An 18585-nucleotide genomic window follows, 5' to 3' on the forward strand; every position below is an offset into this window, starting at 1 on the left:
CTCTGCCTAACACAAATGCAAAAAAAAAAAAAAAGGTGGGGGAGGGGTGGGGGTGCCGGATGTAAGAATTTTACTACGATAAGAAGATGACAACAGTAATAGAAAATACTTGCCATATATATATGAGTCAAAGATTATATCCCAGGTATACAAAGAGCCCCCACAAATTGAATAGAAAAAAACAGGCAGACAGAAATATGACTCTAGGATGTGAGCAGGTAATTTACTGAATAAGAAATGCAAATTGTCAATAAACATATGAAAAGATGCTCAACTTCACCGGTAGTCAGGGGAATGCAAATTAAATCTCAATGAGATTAACATTTTTGGGTCTAGCAGATTGGCCCAAAGTACTGGCCAGCCTGGGGAGTGGGGGCAGGGGCCTCACATACACTGTTGGTGTGCCTGCCCCAAGAGGAAAAGCAAGTCCACTCTTCAGGGTCCATCCTAGGAGAAATAATAAGACAAACACATAAAAGCATATAAACAAGAATGTGTGTGGCTGCATCATTCTCAATAACAAAAATACTATAAGCACTCTAAATATCCATAACAAAAACAAATTAAACAGGAGAATGGTGTGTGATATATCTATGCAGTGGAATTATATACACCCACTAAAAATAATGTGTTAGATCTATAGTTACAGACTTGGGAAATGTTCCTGAACGTGAAGGAAAATAAGCAAGGTATAGGTCAATCTGTCTGGCATTTTGGATATTTATGTACTTAGATATATCTGCATCAACCCAGTAACAAATTGAGAAGAATGTGCACCAAGTTGCTAACAGGGGTTTACTTTGAAGAAGAGAATCAGTCAGGTGGAGGGAGAAATTTTCTTCTTGATATAACTTTTATTTATTTATTTTATTTTTTTGAGACAGTTTATCTCTATCATCCAGGCTGGAGTGCAGTGGCGTGATCCTGGCTCACTGCAACCTCTGCCTCCCGGGTTCAAGTGATTCTTATGCCTCAGCCTCCCCAGTAGCTGAGATTATAGGCACCCGCCACTATGCCTAATTAATTTTTCTTTTTTTTTTGGGATGGGGTCTCGCCTTATTGCCTGAGCTGGAGTGCAATGGCACAGTCTCGGCTCACTGCAGCCTCCGCCTCCCTGGTTCAAGTGATTCTCCTGCCTCAGCCTCCCTGGCAGCTGGAATTACAGGCACATGCCACCACACCAAGCTAATTTTTGTATTTTTAGTAGAGACAGGGTTTCACCATGTTGGCCAGGCTGGTTTTGAGCCCCTGACCTCAAGTGATCTGTCCACCTCGCCTTCCCAAAGTGCTAGGATTACAGGCGTGAGCCACCGTACCTGGCCTATAACTTTTTTTTTTTTTTTTTTTAATGCAATGGGGTTATGAGCAAATTTAACTTCTTTGTTTTTGTTATTTTTCAAAAATAATTTTGTTACTTTTCAGTAAAGTTAATCATTTCAAGTGATATAAGGGACCCTTTTGTGAAGCCTAAAGTCACCCCCAAATTTCTCCTTTGTTTCCCAGGCCGGCTGGCATTTTTCCCACCCAACTGCTATTGAACTGAGTCAGCTGAGAGTGGGTTCAAAGAGACCAAGATGGACCAAAACGGGCACTGCTTTAATTAAGATTAGAATCATGCCCATCAAAGCCATTCAACGTATATGATGTTGGATGTGCCCAAGGCAAAATGCATAGTTTTTTGACATCTGAGGCTGGAGGAGAGTTTGAGACCCACCATTGAGAGAGTTTTGGAGGTGGGAAGTTTTATTTGTAATAGCATAATTAGGTTTAAAACAAAAATTATCTTCACTTAATGCCAGTAATTTGATTACTGATTTAGAAAATCGAAGTGTCCAGCAGACCCTGGACTGCCCTCAGAGACTAATTTTGCATCCTTGGAGGCAGCTCAAAGACCCCTTCCACCGTGAAGACTTCCCTCCAGCTTCATGCATTACATAGCTTCATGCATTACTTCATGCGCTGCAAACCATGAAGAGCTACGGGGAATGGACGGTGACACTGCTGCTGTGGAGTTGGAATTCTCATTTCCCTTAGTTTCCTTATGCTAAAAGTCAAAATTGGAAAGATGTCCCTGGAGGCAGCTGCTCAGGGCTAGGTATAGGGTTTGGGGAGAAATAGGTTTCCCCTTGTGGACCTCAAACTTGAATTTGTCAGTGCACTGGAATGGCTCACAATTAGGGGATCCTCATCTTAGTAGGAACCTGTAAGGGCTACAAGGAATTCTGATGCCAGATCTGGCCTTTGAGTTCATTTGGCGCTGCCCCTTGGAACAGGCAGGCTCTCTACGAAGGACAGGGGTCTCCTTTTTCTGGGATTACTTTCCAGGCACAGTGACGTACTTTGGGTGTGTCCAGATCACCTCTCGCTGTGCTGCAGTTTTCAGATCTTCTCCTCAGGTGATCTCACCCACTGATTCTTGCTAATTTCATTTTCCTATAATGCTGGATACATTCCTGTAGCCCATGGACGGCCCTGGCCACCTCAGTGTCTCAGTGGAATTGCTAGAATCTGCCTGCTGGCCCTTTCAGTTTCCTTGGACTCAGATAACAATCACTGATAAATATCAGTGATTCTATCTGCTCATTTCCAGAAGCTGCTACTTCTGGCCTAGAAAGTCTTTTCCTTTCATTTCTGCTTATTCAAATTCTTTCCTCAAAGTTCAGCTGGAGACTGTCCTGGAAGGAATCTCGTCCTCCCTTCCCCTAACCCTACTCGTTCTCTGCCCCAAATCTCCATTAATCTTATACTGCCTGCCGCCAACAAGGGGGTTCTTTTTAAATTTTTATTATTTTTTTTAACTCTTGTTTCCCAGGCTGGAGTGCAGTGGTGCAATCTCTGCTCACCGCAACCTCCTCCTCTCAGGTTCAAGCGCTTCTCGTGCCTCAGCCTCCTGAGCAGCTGGGATTACAGGCGCGTGCCACCACGCCTGGCTAATTTTTGTATTTTTAGCTTTCTGCATGTTGGACAGGATTGTCTCAAACTCCTGACCTCAGGCGACCTCCCACCTCGGCCTCTCAAAGAGCTGGGATTACAGGCATGAGCCACCGTGCCCGGCCACGGGGGTTCTTTATCAGATTCATGTGTGTGTGTGTGTGACTCCCCTAACAGGATGAGCAGTTCCTGAGTGCAGGACCCTTTCCCATGTTGCCTTTCCATCTTCTACAGCATCTGCTGCAGCAAATGCTGGAAAGAACAGCTCTGACACCAGACACGCCAGCGAGTTCTGCTATGTTGGATAGTCCAGCTTTTCTGAGCCTTCATTTCTCCATCTTTCTTGCTTTCTTTTTTTTTCTTTTTTTTTTTTTTTTGAGACAGAATCTCCTCTGTTGCCCAGGCTGGAGTGCAGTGGCACCATCTCGGCTCACTGCAACCCCCGCCTACCGGGTTCAAGCGATTCTTGTGCCTTAGCATCCTAAGTATCTGGGATTACACGCTCGAGCCACCATGCCCAGCTAATTTTTTTTTGTATTTTTAGTAGAAAAGGGGCTTCACCATGTTGGCTTGGCTGGTCTCAAACTCCTGGCCTCAAGTGATCCATCCGCCTCGGCCTCCCAAAGTGCTGAGATGACAGGCATGAGCCACCGCACCCGGCCATTTCTTCATCTTTCTTTTAGTATCATGCGAGGATTACACAAAGTAGCCATCTGGCTTTTAATGGATGTCCAGTAAAGGTTAGTTCCCTCCCTTCCTTCTAGTCCCAGCCCTCCTGCAGGGGCTCCATGTACCCCGCAGCAATAGACCATAGCATGTGGATCCTGGGGGAGCCTGCAGAAAATGGCTCTTTGTTTTAATGGGGCTGTTGAATCATTCTTTCTTCAGCTGGAAATCTCTCTGGGCCACACCCCTTTACTCTTCTTGGCTTGTCCGTAACTAAGTAACTTTAGGCTTGAAAGAAGGTACTGCAGAGTCAAGGTAGCATAAGGTAGTCCTAGTAAGAACACAGGGTCACCCGGGGAGAGGACTGGAGTTCTTCAAGCTTAGAATCGTGTCTTACTTCTTGAGGAATTTTAGATTGGTCCATTAACTTCTCCTGGTTCATAAAATCAGAATAATGAGCCCTATCCCTGCTTTTATTCCATAAGGGAAAGATATCTGTAGAGCAGTGGGCTTAGATTCAGAAATGAAGTTTGATAACCTGATTCTATTATTTCTTTCTTTTTTTTTTTTTTTTTTGAGACGAAGTCTCGCTCTGTCGCCCAGGCTGGAGTGCAGTGGCGCAATCTTGGCTCACTGCAAGCTCCGCCTCCCAGGTTCACGCCATTCTCCTGCCTCAGCCTCTCCGAGTAGCTGGGACTACAGGCGCCCGCCACCACGCCCGGCTAATTTTTTTGTATTTTTAGTAGAGACGGGGTTTCACCGTGGTCTCGATCTCCTGACCTCGTGATCTGCCCGCCTCGGCCTCCCAAAGTGCTGGGATTACAAGCGTGAGCCACCGCACCCGGCCTGGTTCTATTATTTCTGTATGATCTTGGGCATGCCCATTTCCCTCAGCCTCAGTTTTCTTACCTACAAATAGGGATAATAATATTCTTTTTACTGCAACAGAGAAGATAGGAAATCTACAATCAAAATGGGGCCATGTATGTTACCTTGCTGTATATTATGAGCTCTAAGAAATTGCAGAGGAAAAAGGCTTTATTCTGTGGGGCAGGGGCTTGAAAAATGGTAAAACCTCTACACATGAACAGTGTGGGATCCTGTATGGAGTTCCTCAAACAGGGCTGTTTGGGATGGACACTTTTGAATCCTCTTACAATGCTTATAATGGTCATATTTCCTGGTAAGTGGTATCAAATCCAAAAACCTGTCAAAGGGACAGATGGCATTCTTAGCACAAAAGAGGAAACCAATTAGAAGTTAAAATACAGAAAAATGTGAACTTGTAAATGCTAACAAATTGTTTCAATGTGGAGGACTGTGTTGTTTTCCCTGACACTGGCCAAGGAAGGTCTCTTTCGGGTCCAGCTATGCTCACAGGGCATTATTGGAGTCTGAAAGAAACCTTATGGACTCTCTCTCCTAACTGTCTTGATTTCAAGCTTGCATACCTAGCTCGAGTTGTTGGGCAGATGCTGCTGATTGCACCATGTCACTTTTACAGTGACAGACTGTGTCCCTTGCAGCTCAGAAATGAGCTCTGAACAGTAGGATTTAGGAAGCAATTTCTAAATACAAGCATTCATTTAGTCCATCAACAAACACTTGTATATGACTATATATAACTATAACTTCTGCTTGCAAGACACTTATAAGCCACACAGAGAAATCCAATGAAACTTATTGTGTGCTACAATTAAGGATGGCCCAGAGGAAAGAGACTCCATCCCTCCCTGGGGGAGTGGAACGTGGTTTCACAGACTAGGAGGGACATTTGAGCTATAGGATGAGAAACAGTTTGCCCAGGACACAAGGGTAGATAGGATTGTATTAGTCAGGATGGGTGAGAGTATGCTGTAGTAACAAACAACCCTCAAATCACAGTGGCTTAATGCAACGAAGCCTTAATTTTTGCTCTTGTTACACATTACAGCCTTCTTGTTAAAAGAGCAGCCCCTTGTGAAAGAGGGAAAACAGCCAGAAGGAACAAACCAAATCAAGCATACGGCTGTTACACTCTGTGCTAAAACCCCTGCAATGGATCAAGGTGGCCCCAGTTGAACAGAATGGTTTGTTTGGAGGGAAAACAAACCATTTTTGTCTGGGCAGCATGGGGTCAAGAAAGCTTCATAAACTGGAAGGTGCTGAAAGTAAGTCTAGAGAAAAAAGCAGGGTCTTATTTTTGTTATTTGTTAAATAACCTTTTAAATACTAAGTCTTAATAGTGCAAATTTAATGGATTTTTATTATAATTATGATTTAGAGCAAACTGTCGAAGATATTCTTTTTTTTTTTTTTTTTGAGATGGAGTCTTTCTCTGTCACCCTGGCTGGAGTGCAGTGGCACAGTCTTGGCTCACGGCAACCTCTGTCTCCCCTGTTCAAGCGATTCTTGTGCCTCAGCCTCCTGAGTAGCTGGGATTACAGGCATGCACCACCACATCCAGCTAATTTTTTTTTTTTTTGTATTTTTAGTAAAGATGGCATTTCACTAGCCTGGTCAGGCTAGTCTCAAACTCCTGACCTTAAATGATCCTCTGGTCTCAGCCTCCCAAAGTGCTGGGATTACAGGTGTGAGCCACTGCTCCCAGCCTGTTGAAGATATTCTAATTAATCCTAAATTAGTCCTGCAAGTTGTTTCATGAAAAAAGTTTTCTATATTAAAATACATATAGGTTTAAATAAAAAACGAGAGAGAGAAGTCTTGAAGAGAATGGTGTCTCTAGCTACAGCTGATTGGAATGAAGTCATTCAAGGATAGAAGCCTAGACTTCACTTTGAAATGCTTCCTCTGAACTGGCTGCCATGGTGTCACCTGCGCCCCCAAACACAATCTCCTCAACGGCAGTGGCAGCCATTACTAGACCTTTTTATTTTTCATGATGCATAGTTGCACCTGTCACAAAGGAGGTGCTCAAAAAATATTTTGTGGAATGAATGGACAGATTTCTCTCTGTTCTCCCAAAACAAGACTTATGTCTCTATGTACATAAGGAGAATGTCAGGGCGGGGTGCAGTGGCTCATGCCTGTAATCCCAGCACTTTGGGAGACTGAGACAGGTGGATCACTTGAGGTCAGGAGTTCAAGACCAGCCTAACAAACGTGGTGAAACCCCATCTCTACTAAAAATACAAAAACTAGTGGGGCTTGGTGGTGGATGCCTGTAATGTCAGCTACTATTTTATATATATATATATATATATAAAGAGAATGTCAGGACCAGCAATCTGCAGAAAACTGAGGCAGCAGACCTGTAGTTTTCAAATTTGCTTGCAGCTACAAAACTTTTTATTTAAAAGACGCTAACTAAATATCTTTTACACTAAGCTCAATTTTTTATTTTTTTTAAATTTTTTTGAGACAGAGTCTTGTTCTGTTGCCCAGGCTAGAATGCAAGTGGCACCATCTCAGCTCACTGCAACCTCTGCCTCCTGGGTTCAAGTGATTCTCCTGCCTCAGCCTCCCGAGTAGCTGGGGTTACAAGCACTTGCCACCATGCCTGGCTAATTTTTTTTTTTTTTTTTTTTTTTTTTTTTTGAGACGGAGTCTCGCTCTGTCGCCCAGGCTGGAGTGCAGTGGCGCAATCTCGGCTCACTGCAAGCTCCGCCTCCCGGGTTCACGCCATTCTCCTGCCTCAGCCTCTCCGAGTAGCTGGGACTACAGGCGCCCGCCACCACGCCCGGCTAATTTTTTGTCTTTTTTAGTAGAGACGGGGTTTCACTGTGGTCTCGATCTCCTGACCTCGTGATCCGCCCGCCTCGGCCTCCCAAAGTGCTGGGATTACAAGCGTGAGCCACCGCGCCCGGCCGCCTGGCTAATTTTGTATTTTTAGTAGAGATGGGATTTCACCATGTTGGCCAGGCTGATCTCGAACTCCTGACCTCAAGTGATCCATCTGCCTCGGCCTCCCAAAGTGCTGGGATTACAGACGTGAGCCATTGTGCCCAGCCCCACTGGGGATCTTGAAGGGTTTCAAAACCAGACTGAAAGCCACACATTCAGATCAATCAAATCACACAAACAATAAAACCCCAGCACTTTCTCATGAAACCAGGAGAATGTTCTGGCTTTTGTCTCTTCCACCTGTGGAAGTCAGCAGTTGCCTCTATTCTCTTTTGCGGATTGGAGTGTTCAGTTTCTCAATGAAGGGATGAAATGTTCACAAGAGCAAGAACATGTGGCTCTCCTGAGAAGACGGCTGGAAGAAGCCACTAGCTCCAGTATCCTCAAAAGAGCACCTCTGCAGGTCCAGGGTCCGGGGTTCCTCCAGAGGCACAGATGAGCTAAATGAGGCTCCTAGGGCCTCGGGAAGGTGAGATCCCTGGCATGAGTCACCTTTTCTGCAGAATCTGCTTCAGATCCCTGCATCTGAGACTCATTTCTCACCATCCATGTTAGTGGCTGGGCTGGGGAGAATGGAGAGGATGTCCTGTTGATCAGCGTCTCCCTTCTGGCTGACTGAAGACTCCTGACCAACTATAGTACCAGACAAGGGTGACAGTACCCTCTCTGTGAGGGCCCCAGAGAGAGGCTGACATGGGCTGTCAGTTCCTCTCAGCATTGCTAATCTGAGTCAAAGATAGCCAGACCCCCAGGATCTGTCCCCACCCTCCACCGGATGCCGTCCAGGGGAGCAAGGTGTGTCTGTCCCTCCTGAGCGGGTCCCCTGACTTTCCCTCGGATGATGGGCTAGGCTGCTTGTTTTGCTTTCTAAACATCATTGTCCTGTGCCAGCCACTCCCAAAGCTGCAAAGAAAGGTGAGATTTCTTGGCCAAGCGCAATGGCTCATGCCTGTAATCCCAGCACTTTGGAGGCCAAGACGGGCAGATCACCTGGGGTCCGGAGTTCAAGACCAGCCTGACCAACATGGAGAAACATCGTTTCTACTAAAAATACAAAATTAGCCGGGCATGCCTATAATCCCAGCTACTCAGGAGGCTGAGGCAGGAAAATCGTTTGAACTAAGGAGGTAGAGGTTTCAGTGAGCCAAGATTGCGCCATTGCACTCCAGCCTGGGCAATAAGAGTGAAACTTCACCTCAAAAAAAAAAGGAAAGATGAGATTTCTTGCCCTTTTCCTCATTTCATTCTATTTCATTATAACACGAGATGAGCCTTAGGTAATTCCAGACTGTCTGCCCACCTCTGAAACCAAGAGGACGGATGAAAGAGATTTTCATTCTATGAACTCCAGCACGAGTGAGTTCCCAGGCTCCCTCTTCTGTACTCATGGAGCCCCCAACTGCCTCAATTCCAAGCCAAGGGAGAGCTCCTGTAGCCCATACCACTCTTCAGGGCAGTGACATGCCCCAGTTGGGACAGAAGTCATGGTTGCCAGCCCAATGCGGGTCCCACTTTCCCGCATTCGCTGATTTCTAACACAGTACCGGCTACATCACAGGGAGTCACAAAACACTGTGGACTATTTAGCCCTTAAGCCGGATGCCACAGAGCAGCATTCCTCTGAAATTGCGGAAGGAATCTCAGCTCTACTCGAGGCAGGAGGTCAGATGCCAAGGGCTCACTTTGCTCCTTTTTATGGCTTACCCACTGGCCTAGAGCCTTAAAGAATCAAGATCCACCTTCCTCTACCTGACTCCCAACTCCTGTCCTTGCAGCGGCGTGTCAGCTTCTGTGAATCTCAGTTTTCTCCTCTTTAAAATGGGAATCGTGGTAAGCAAGGTAAGCGACAGAGCACCACGTCATTGTGGAGATGGTTGTCAATACTACAAAATGATTCCTGCTCATTCAGAATCCTCTAATTGTCTTATCTGGATTATCTCCCCACCTGCTGTCTGACCTTTTCCATATTTTCGAGATGAAATAATCAGATGTTAACCTGAATTTTTCCGTGGTCATCCAAACTTTAGAATTGTGGACTTAGGGCAAACCTTACATTTCACTGACACTACTTCTTTTAAAACCCTTTTTAAAAAATTATTTACTTATTATTTATTTTTGAGACAGGGTCTCACTATGTCTCCCAGGCTGGAGTGCACTGGTGCGATCATAGCTCATTGCAGCCTTGACCTTCCCGGCTTAAGCGATCATTTCACCTCAGCCTCCTAAGTAGCTGGGAGTATTGGCATGTGTCACTGCACTCAGATTTTTTTTTTTTTTTTTTTTTTTTTTTTTTTTTTTTTTTAGAGACAGGGTCTTGCTATGTTGCCTAGGATGGTCTCAGACTCCTGACCTCAAAGGATCTTCTAGCCTTGGCTTCCCAAAGTGCTGGGATTACAGGTATGAGCCACTGCACTTGGCCAAAAGCCCTCTTTTAAAAACCCATCTTAGTGATACCTGTTGGTGGCTGGGTGCAGTGGCTCACACCTGTAATCCCAACACTTTGAGAGGCCAAGATGGGCGGACCACCTGAGGTCAAGAGTTCGAGACCAGCCTGGCCAACATGGTGAAACCCCTACTCTACTAAAAATACAAAAATTAGCCAGGCATGGTGGTGCGTGCCTGTAATCCCAGCTACTCAGGAAGCAGGAGGATCGCTTGAACCTGGGAGACAGAGGTTGCAGTGAACAAAGATCACGCCACTGCACTCCAGCCTGGGTGACAAGAGTGAGACTCTGCCTGAAAAAAAAATAAAAAATAATAATATTAATACCTGGCTGTGAAGAGGACGGAGCTGGAGCTCATGTCTATCATATAGTGTCAGATGCAAAAAGAAGTGGCAGAACAATGTGTATGGCATGAGTTCATTTTTGAAGGGAATACATCTTAACGTGCTTGTATAAGCATATCTGGAAGGTTGCACGCCAAACTGTTTAGCAAAATTATTGGGGAACGGGACTCAGGATTGAAATGAAGAGATGGTGAAGAAATTTTCATTTGTTTTTCTATTGATGGTTTGAATTTTAAAAATAACAATTGGGTGTCGTTACATTTTAATTCCACATTTTTAAACATTGACAGACACTTTAAACATATGGCCTTGAAATATTTTTTACTAGACTGTATATCTCTGTTCTTACTATTTAACTTTCTAACTAAATTAAATGAACATTCTCTGTCGTGTTTAAAATTAGAATCTACAAACCTGATCTTTCCATTTATTGAGTGCCTGCTACATCCCAGGCTGAATATAGGTGTTTTTGCACTTAATACTCACTCCAGCCTTGCAAGGTTAATTATTTTCATACCCACTTTCCATCTGAGGAAACTGGGGCCCAAGGTCACATGGTTAATAAGTGGCACAGCTGGAATTCTAAGGCGGCACAACCTGACTCCAAAGTGCACAATTGTTTATGAAGGTTCCCTGATGCCGTCTTTAAGATTGCATTTAATCTCGTGCACATAATTAAAATTTTTTTTTTATCAATACACACTCATGCATACAATTTGATTTTAAAATAAAATCTCTAATATTGTATAGTAGTCCTCTTGGTGGTCTTGGGGGGTGCTCATCCACCCGAATGAGCAAAGCTTAGGTAAGACCTTAAGGTGTGCTGTCTTTTAAACAAATTATATCCAAATGCAGTCACAAAAATTAACCAATTTATTCAGAACTCCTTATAGAACAAATGTTTCTTTTTTTTTTGAGTTGGAGTCTCACCCTGTCACCTAGGCTGGAGTGCAGTGGCACGATCTCAACTCACTGCAACCTCTGCCTCCCGGGTTCAAGTGATTCTCCTGCTTCAGCCTCCTGAGTAGCTGGGATTACAGGTGCCCACCACCACACCCAGCTAATTTTTTTAATTTTTAGTAGAGACAGGGTTTCACCATCTTGGCCAGGCTGGTCTTGAACTCCTGACCTCGTGATCCACCCCCCTCAGCCTCCTAAAGTGCTGGGATTACAGGCCTAAGGCACTGCACCTGTCCTTAGAACAAAGGTTTCTAAAATACTCTAAGTTTGTAGACTTATAACACCACCATATGAAGTGAAGTCCTCTACATAGCTCCCAAGAGCTTCACCCTAATATAATCACCGGGGAGGAGAGTATGATATTTCATGAGCCTTTTGTTTTTCTCTCTTCAAGGAGTCAATTCTTGGAGGAATCTTCCAATGGGAAATGGAATTTTGCTGTTGCTCCCGAAAGTGAAGTTTACAGCTGACAAGAGGAAACGACAGGGAACTCTATTCCAGTATGACATAAGAAAGAATTTGGTAGCAATTAGAACAAGCCAATAATGGGGGGGTGGGCTGCATTGTCAGGTACTGAGATCTCCATCACTTACAGGATTGAAAAAGAGACTAGTGAAGCTATCTGACTTGCTATAGAAGGGATTTCTGTCTTAGATAGGAGGTTGGACTAAGTTATTTTAAATTCTGTTTCTTAACTGTATTTTTGTTTTGTTTTACTTTGTTTTGTTGAGATGGAGTCTTGCTCTGTTACCCAGGCTGGAGTGCAGTGGCGTGATCTCGGCTCACTGTAGCCTCCACCTCCTGGGTTCAAGTGATTCTGCTGCCTCAACCTCCCAAGTAGCTGAACTACAGGTGCATGCCACCACGCTCGGCTAATTTTTGCATTTTTAGTAAAGACGGGGTTTCACCATGTCGGCCAGGCTGGTCTTGAACTCCCGAACTTAAGTGATCTGCCTGCCTGAACCTCCCAAAGTGCTGGGATTACAGCCGTGAGCCACCATGCCTGGCCTTTATTTCTTATTGATAGACTAGCATGTGGTCTTAAGGAAGATCATCCTTGAGCTAATAAATGCTATGATCCAAATTAACCCCACAGTTGTGGTATGGGTTATGAAACTGGTTCGTTTTTGAAAGTTTGGATTTTAAAGACTGTCAATCAATTGTTTAGTCCTAATTAATTTTTCCTGAGAACATCTGACATATTAACATAAGTACCAATTAAAATTGAATGTTGGTGTAATCACCATCTCAAATATTTGAACAATGTGATTATATAATATGTACCAACAAGGTTAAAAAAATACACTTAGAGAAGTAGATGTGAAGGAAAAATAAGTATTGCTTCAGGGTTTGGAAAATGCAGTTTCTTCTTCGTGTGCCTCCCAGATTTCAAGATTCAAGACAAACTCTTGCCAGCCCCTCCCGCTGACTTCTGACAGCCCAGCACACCTAGGGAACTTTGAGCTGAGATATGCCCTCCAGGTGTCTGTGTCGATCATAATCAGACAAAGGATGTTCTGTGCTTTTCCTTAAAGTCAGTCTGCGTGAGGTCCTCCCAGTCACCTCCCAAGCTGGGCTGATGTGCTCACGTTAGGGGTTTCTCATTCAGCCCTGGGGTGTCAGCAACACCAAATCAAGACAGACTAGTTGAGAGCCTACTATGTGCCGACTGATACCTCCCACATCTCCGTTTACATCCCCATCTTATTTCCTAGAAAGTTTACACCCTTCTATTCAACACGGGCATTGCTTTCTGGAAATCCCAGAGATACACCACATCCAGTGTGTCCCAAACAGAACTCATTATCTCTCCCCTGAAGACTACTCCTGCCAATGAATTGTCTCTTTCACTGGTACCCAGATCAGAAACCTGGCTTTTGGGCTGGCTACCTTCTTTTTCTTCATCTTGCATTTTTGCAGTGGCCATATTTTCTTATTTCTACTTCCATCCAAGCCTTATAGAAGGTATCAGAGCCGGGCGTGGTGGCTCACGCCTGTAATCCCAGCACTTCGGGAGGCTGAGGTGGGTGGATCACCTGAGGTCAGGAGTTTGAGACCAGCCTGTCCAACATGGTGAAACTCCATCTCTACTAAAAATACAAAAATTAGTCAAGCGTGGTGGCACATGCCTATAATCCCAGCTACTCTGGAGGCTGAGGCAGGATAATTGCTTGAACCCAGGAGGTGGAGGTTGCAGTGAACCCAGATTGCACCATTGCACTCCAGCCTGGGCAAAAGAGTGAGACTCTATCTCAAAAAAAAAAAAAAAAAAAAAAAGAAGGTGTCAGGATGTCCATATCAGTTTTTCAAATATGAAGAACCCTCCATACAGTCAATGGAGAGCCACTGCTCCCATCTCCCAACATGCCTCTTTGCCCACCACTTCAGCCCCTGCCTCCATCCTCTGGCCCTTCCCAAGATCCAGCAATCAAATGGCTAATGTCTGGCACAAGAGGGGGCTTCCAGGAACTTGCTGCAACAAAAGGTCAGTTTTGTTTGGCTGGGGCCTGGCAGTCCCTTTCCTTACTAGGTGAGCACTGTGCTCTGGGCCAGCTTCCTCATTGGACACAGTAGCACAGTGTCTAGGCCTAGTGTACTTTTTTTTTGTTTTAAGATGGGGTCTCACTCTGTCACCCAGGCTGGAGTGTAGCAGCGTCATCTCAGCAACCTCTGCATCCCAGATTCAAGAGATTCTCATGTCTCAGCCTCCTGAGTAGCTGGGATTACAGGCATGCGCTAATTTTTGTATTTTTAATTTTTGTATTTTTCAGTAGAGACGGGGTTTCACCATGTTGGCCAGGCTGGTCTCAAACTCCTAGCCTCAAATGATTCACCTGCCTAGGCCTCCCAAAGTGCTGGGATTACAGGGATGAGCCACTGTGCCCAGCCAACTATTGATCTTTTTTTTAAAGGATGGGGTTCACAAGGGCAAAAGTGCATCAGACCCAATGAAATCCCAGTGCATCCTGCTTTCAACTCCAAGCGCTGCGCTCCTCCTTCTCGATGACCTCCTCCATCTACTTCCTTCCTCTTTTGCTCACTTTTCTTCTTCCATCCACATCTGTTGATCACCTACTGTGTGTGCCAGTTCTGAGGATTCAGAAACAAGGAGGCCCCACTTGCTGCCCTCTGGATGCTCCCAGCCCAGAGGGCACGAAGATGCAGATATGCCCAATTGCGGTATCCTGTGGTCAGCGCTCCATAGGAGCCCAGGAGCACCAGAGAGAGAGAGAGAGAGGCCTGCTCCAGCCATGCAGGGTGAGGGAGGCCTCCCCAAAGACATGATTTATGAACCCCAGGAGACAAGCACCCTAGCACCCCTGCAGAACTCCCCTCACCCAGGATGGGAAGGCACAGCGCTGGAGACGCTTTGGGGTTTGACATTCTCTTCTCAGCCCTGTCAATGTCCACACAGCTGAACCCAGCACTGTCTGAGACAGGTCCCCTTTTCTGATTTTAGAGGGCTAGTGAGGATTCACTCTTGGTGGTATCAACCCGGGCTGTGAGAGTGTCTGGGTCCCTCGAGAGGACCAGCACTACTCACCTCAGAGGAGGCGGCCCCTGGCAGTGGAAGGGCCTACCTCCAGGGCGAAGCAGGAGGAGGGGCTGCAGGTGACCACAGAACTCAGCCAGAGGCAGCTGTGTGTGCTTTGGTGCTCAAGGCCTCAGGGGTCCAAGGCTGCTGGGGTGGCTACCACACTGGTGCTTAGACCTTAGCAGGAGGGAAGGCAGGGGTGAGGACACTTGACCAGATATGATGCTGGCTTGCTACCCCAGCAGCTCCCTGTTCTGCATCCCAAGGCAGCCTCCCTTATCTGTCTCCTCTTCTCCCCTCCACCCCACCCACACCATTGGCCCCAAAGGCTGGTCCTGCCCCAAACATTTCCTATGTGTTCACACCTCTGAGCCTCTCTTTCTCCAGCTGTGATGTGTGACTTGGCCCTTGAAGCCCTCAAAGTTCTTCACTGTAAGCCAACTGTATTCCTCCAGCTGGAATTACCTGTGACTTTCTCTGTATTCCCAAAATGTGCACAAAACTTATAAAAGTGTGTGATGGCCCTTAGGTATTTCGGTATAATTTAATTGCATGCATGTGTCTTGCTGCCTGGGTCAATTTCTTTGAGATCAGTGACTACATGTGACCTTCGCCTTCCCAGAGACCAGCACAGACCCACCAGTGAAGCCTGTTCTCAACAAACGCTTGTAAATGACTCACTCCTACTGGGGTCTAGAGGACGATGTATCCCAGATCAAGTTGCTTGTTGCCTCATTTGTCAAGTTCTGCCTGTACATCAGCTGTTCTTCCTTACGATAAATCTGAAGATCAGAAACATGGCGGAACAACAAGCATGCAGGACAAGTCCATCCTTCCCATAACACCCTAGAGTAGGCTCAAAGCAGGAAAACAGCATGAGTCACATTCAGCAACAGACACGCGGGGAACCCTGCTCTCCCCTCTACCCTGAGGGGAAACAACAACACCTTCCCTGCCTGGGGAAGCTCCTACTCATGCTATCCGTCTCAGATAGCAGATCCTCTGCGAAGCCATCTTCCACTCTCTCGGAGAGAGTCCATTGTTTCTTCCTCTGCGTTCTCTCTTGCCTCTATTAAGGTGTTGAGCAGATAGTATTGAAATGACCTCCTTGCCTATTTGGTATTTTCCACTATGGCAGACACATATGGGAATCAGTTCTGGGAACACAATGGTTTAAAAGGAGGCAGACCACCAAACATCAGGAGAAGAGCAGTCAGGGTAGGAAAGGACCGGGAAACCTGTGCCCCATGAGCAGACTGAGTGTTGAGTTGGTCCCGGACATTGCTGTGTCTCGGTGTAATTACCAATAGCACCCACGTTCATTCTCAAGAGTGTCCTGGTTTAGTCCGTCACATATATAATCACCCTCCATGTGAGAAATATATAAAGAAGCCACAGGGGTTCGACCCACGGGAGCCTTGGGGAGTCCATCACTGTCTTCAGCCATTCAGGGTGCAGCCGCATGCTCTGCATGGCCTCAGAGGACCTGTGGGAGAGGATGACGTAACGAAAGCCTCTCCCCTAGTCTCTGTTTTGTTCACTATTGGGCACCCAGGACTTGGCACCATTCCTGGAATATATTAATCTCTTGATAAATATTTGTGGGAGAGAGGAAGGAAGAGAGGGAGGTGGGGGGAAGAGGGTGTAATCTAGCAAAGAGCTGATTGCATTGCAGGCCCTGCCCCCTCACTGGGGGCTCCCACCAGAGGCTGAAAGACCCCCTGCTGGGGATGGCACGGATGGTGTATGGGCCGAATTACACACCCCTCCCCTGAAAAGGATATGTCCAAGTCCTGACCCCGAGTGCCTCAGAATGTGACTGTATTGGAATTCTGGCTGTTGCAGGTGTTAGTTGAGACAAGGTCATACTGGAGTAGGATAGGCTCCTAATCCAATATGACAGGTGTCCTTACAAAAAGACAGTCATGTGCAGACAGAAGCCTACAGGGAGAAGTCCACGTCTAGACAGGCAGAGGCTGGCATGATGCAGCTATAAGCCAGGGACTCCCAAGATTGCCAGAATACCACCAGGAAGAGACAAGGAAGGATTGTCCCAGAGGATTCAGAGGGAGTCTGCCAACACCTTGATTTCAGACTTCTAGCCTGCAGAACTGTGAAAATACATTTCTGTTGTTTAAGCCATCCGGTTTTTGGGGGTTGTTGGTGCCAGCCCTAGGAAACTAACATAGAAGGAATTCTGCCTTGGGTGGGAAAATGCATGAGATGGATGATCTCTGGACTCATTAGGCTTCCATCTCGGAGCCAGGCAGCAGTGATGGATTTGCCTCAGGCAGCCTTGCAGACCCACTGTGCGTCCATCAAATTTTGCACTGGTGGTCTGCACCCGGGGAGCTAAGCACAGGCTGATCTGAGCTAACTGCAGTACCAGCATCCTGAAACCTTCCTTCTCTGTCCAGCTGGTCATGGGCTCAGGGCTCTTTGGCTCCTGGAACTTCAGAGTGATGGAAACTCACAAAGACACCCAAGTCCACCCCTCCCTCACACTGCCAGATTCCAGGCCCAGAGGCGTGGGGGATACCTGGACTCTTTCCCTGCTCTGTGCTCTTTCCGTGTTGTTACAAGAAATAACTTTGTGGTCTACTCATTGTTTTCCAAATAAGCCCCAACTTTCCCACCTGTAGGAATCCCCTTTGCCAGAAATTCCTCACACCAGCCTCCTCCTCTCAGCCTGCCAAGATGCACTAAGATAGGAGACCACTTCCTTCAGCTGATCTCCTGTCCGGAGGGATCTCTGCTTCCCTCCATCCCCAACCCGGCCTGCCACGCAGAATCCTCTGGCCTCACTCCCAGGCAGTCCACCCTTACCTACCACTTGTCATGGGCTACTTTGCAGGGGGCTAATGACATCTTCTTCTTTCACCTCTATTCTTGTTCCTGCTAGTCATTCAACCACCCACAGATATATATTGAGAACCTACCTTATTGCAGAAGTTAAATTGTGAATAAGAATAAAAAGACTATAGTGTTGTTGGGAACATGGATACTTCAGCATTCACTTACAATGCAGAGTCCCAAGCAGAAAAATTGGAAAAATACAGGCTGCCCTTGAGATCAGAGCTGGAGAGAGTGGTGGGGAGCTCTCAGGCAAAGTCCACAAGTGCCCCAGGCCTCCTCCTAGGCCTCACTTCTCACCACTGGCCCCTTTCTCTCTGCCCCAGCCACTCTGAATGTCTTGCTCTTTTCTCCACACTCCAGTTTTATACCCACAGAGGTTTTGCACTTATTTCCCCCAACCTTGAACATCTGTGTCCCTCCCATTCTTCTTTGCATGACCAGCTCCGTTACTTCTGTGCTCCCTGCGTACCATACCCAAAACAGCACCCTGCCACTCTCTAGTTCCTTCCCTGCCCCACTGTGCTTCGGAACACTTGCCATTAACAGAAATTAGATGTGTCATTTGTTGACATGTGCACTTGTTTCTTGGCTGTCTCCCTACTAGAATATAGCGCATCTTTCAGAATATAGTGGGCACTCAGTCAATCCTGAGTGAGTGAATGAATGAATGAAATGAAATGAATGAAGTGACCACCAAGCTGAGTTAGATGAACAAGGTACCTGGCTAAGGGAAGCGCACTGAAAATGGAAAGAGTGGCACACTCAGGAGAGAAGTTCAATATGGAGGAAAGAGGAGCCGGAAAGTGTGAATGGACCCAGGAGACAGAAGCAAGGGTCTTCTGAGCCATGCTAAGATTTTTCCCAGGTCCCTGGGAAGCCACTGAACATTTAGGCAGAGAAACTGAGCCATGTACACTGCCTACAGTGGAGAGAAAAGGTTGGAAGACAACAAGAGTGCAGATAACCAATTAAGACGCAGACATCTGGACGAGAGAAAAAGAGGGCC

The 18585-nt window shown here is 46.2% G+C and overlaps 1 long non-coding RNA gene across 1 annotated transcript; it reads right to left on the reverse strand.

Moving 5' to 3' along the window:
• Positions 1-202: 202 nt before the first annotated feature.
• LOC129468252 (uncharacterized) lies at positions 203-16069 on the reverse strand. Its single transcript, XR_008652582.1, has 3 exons — positions 15405-16069; positions 14770-14900; positions 203-447 (listed from the first exon to the last, which is right to left on the reverse strand). It is a non-coding gene; the product is annotated as an uncharacterized lncRNA (long non-coding RNA).
• Between the last annotated feature and the right edge of the window lie 2516 nt (positions 16070-18585).

The sequence above is a fragment of the Symphalangus syndactylus genome, chromosome 18 (genome assembly GCF_028878055.3).
Source record: "Symphalangus syndactylus isolate Jambi chromosome 18, NHGRI_mSymSyn1-v2.1_pri, whole genome shotgun sequence".
Taxonomy (NCBI): Eukaryota; Metazoa; Chordata; class Mammalia; order Primates; family Hylobatidae; genus Symphalangus; species Symphalangus syndactylus.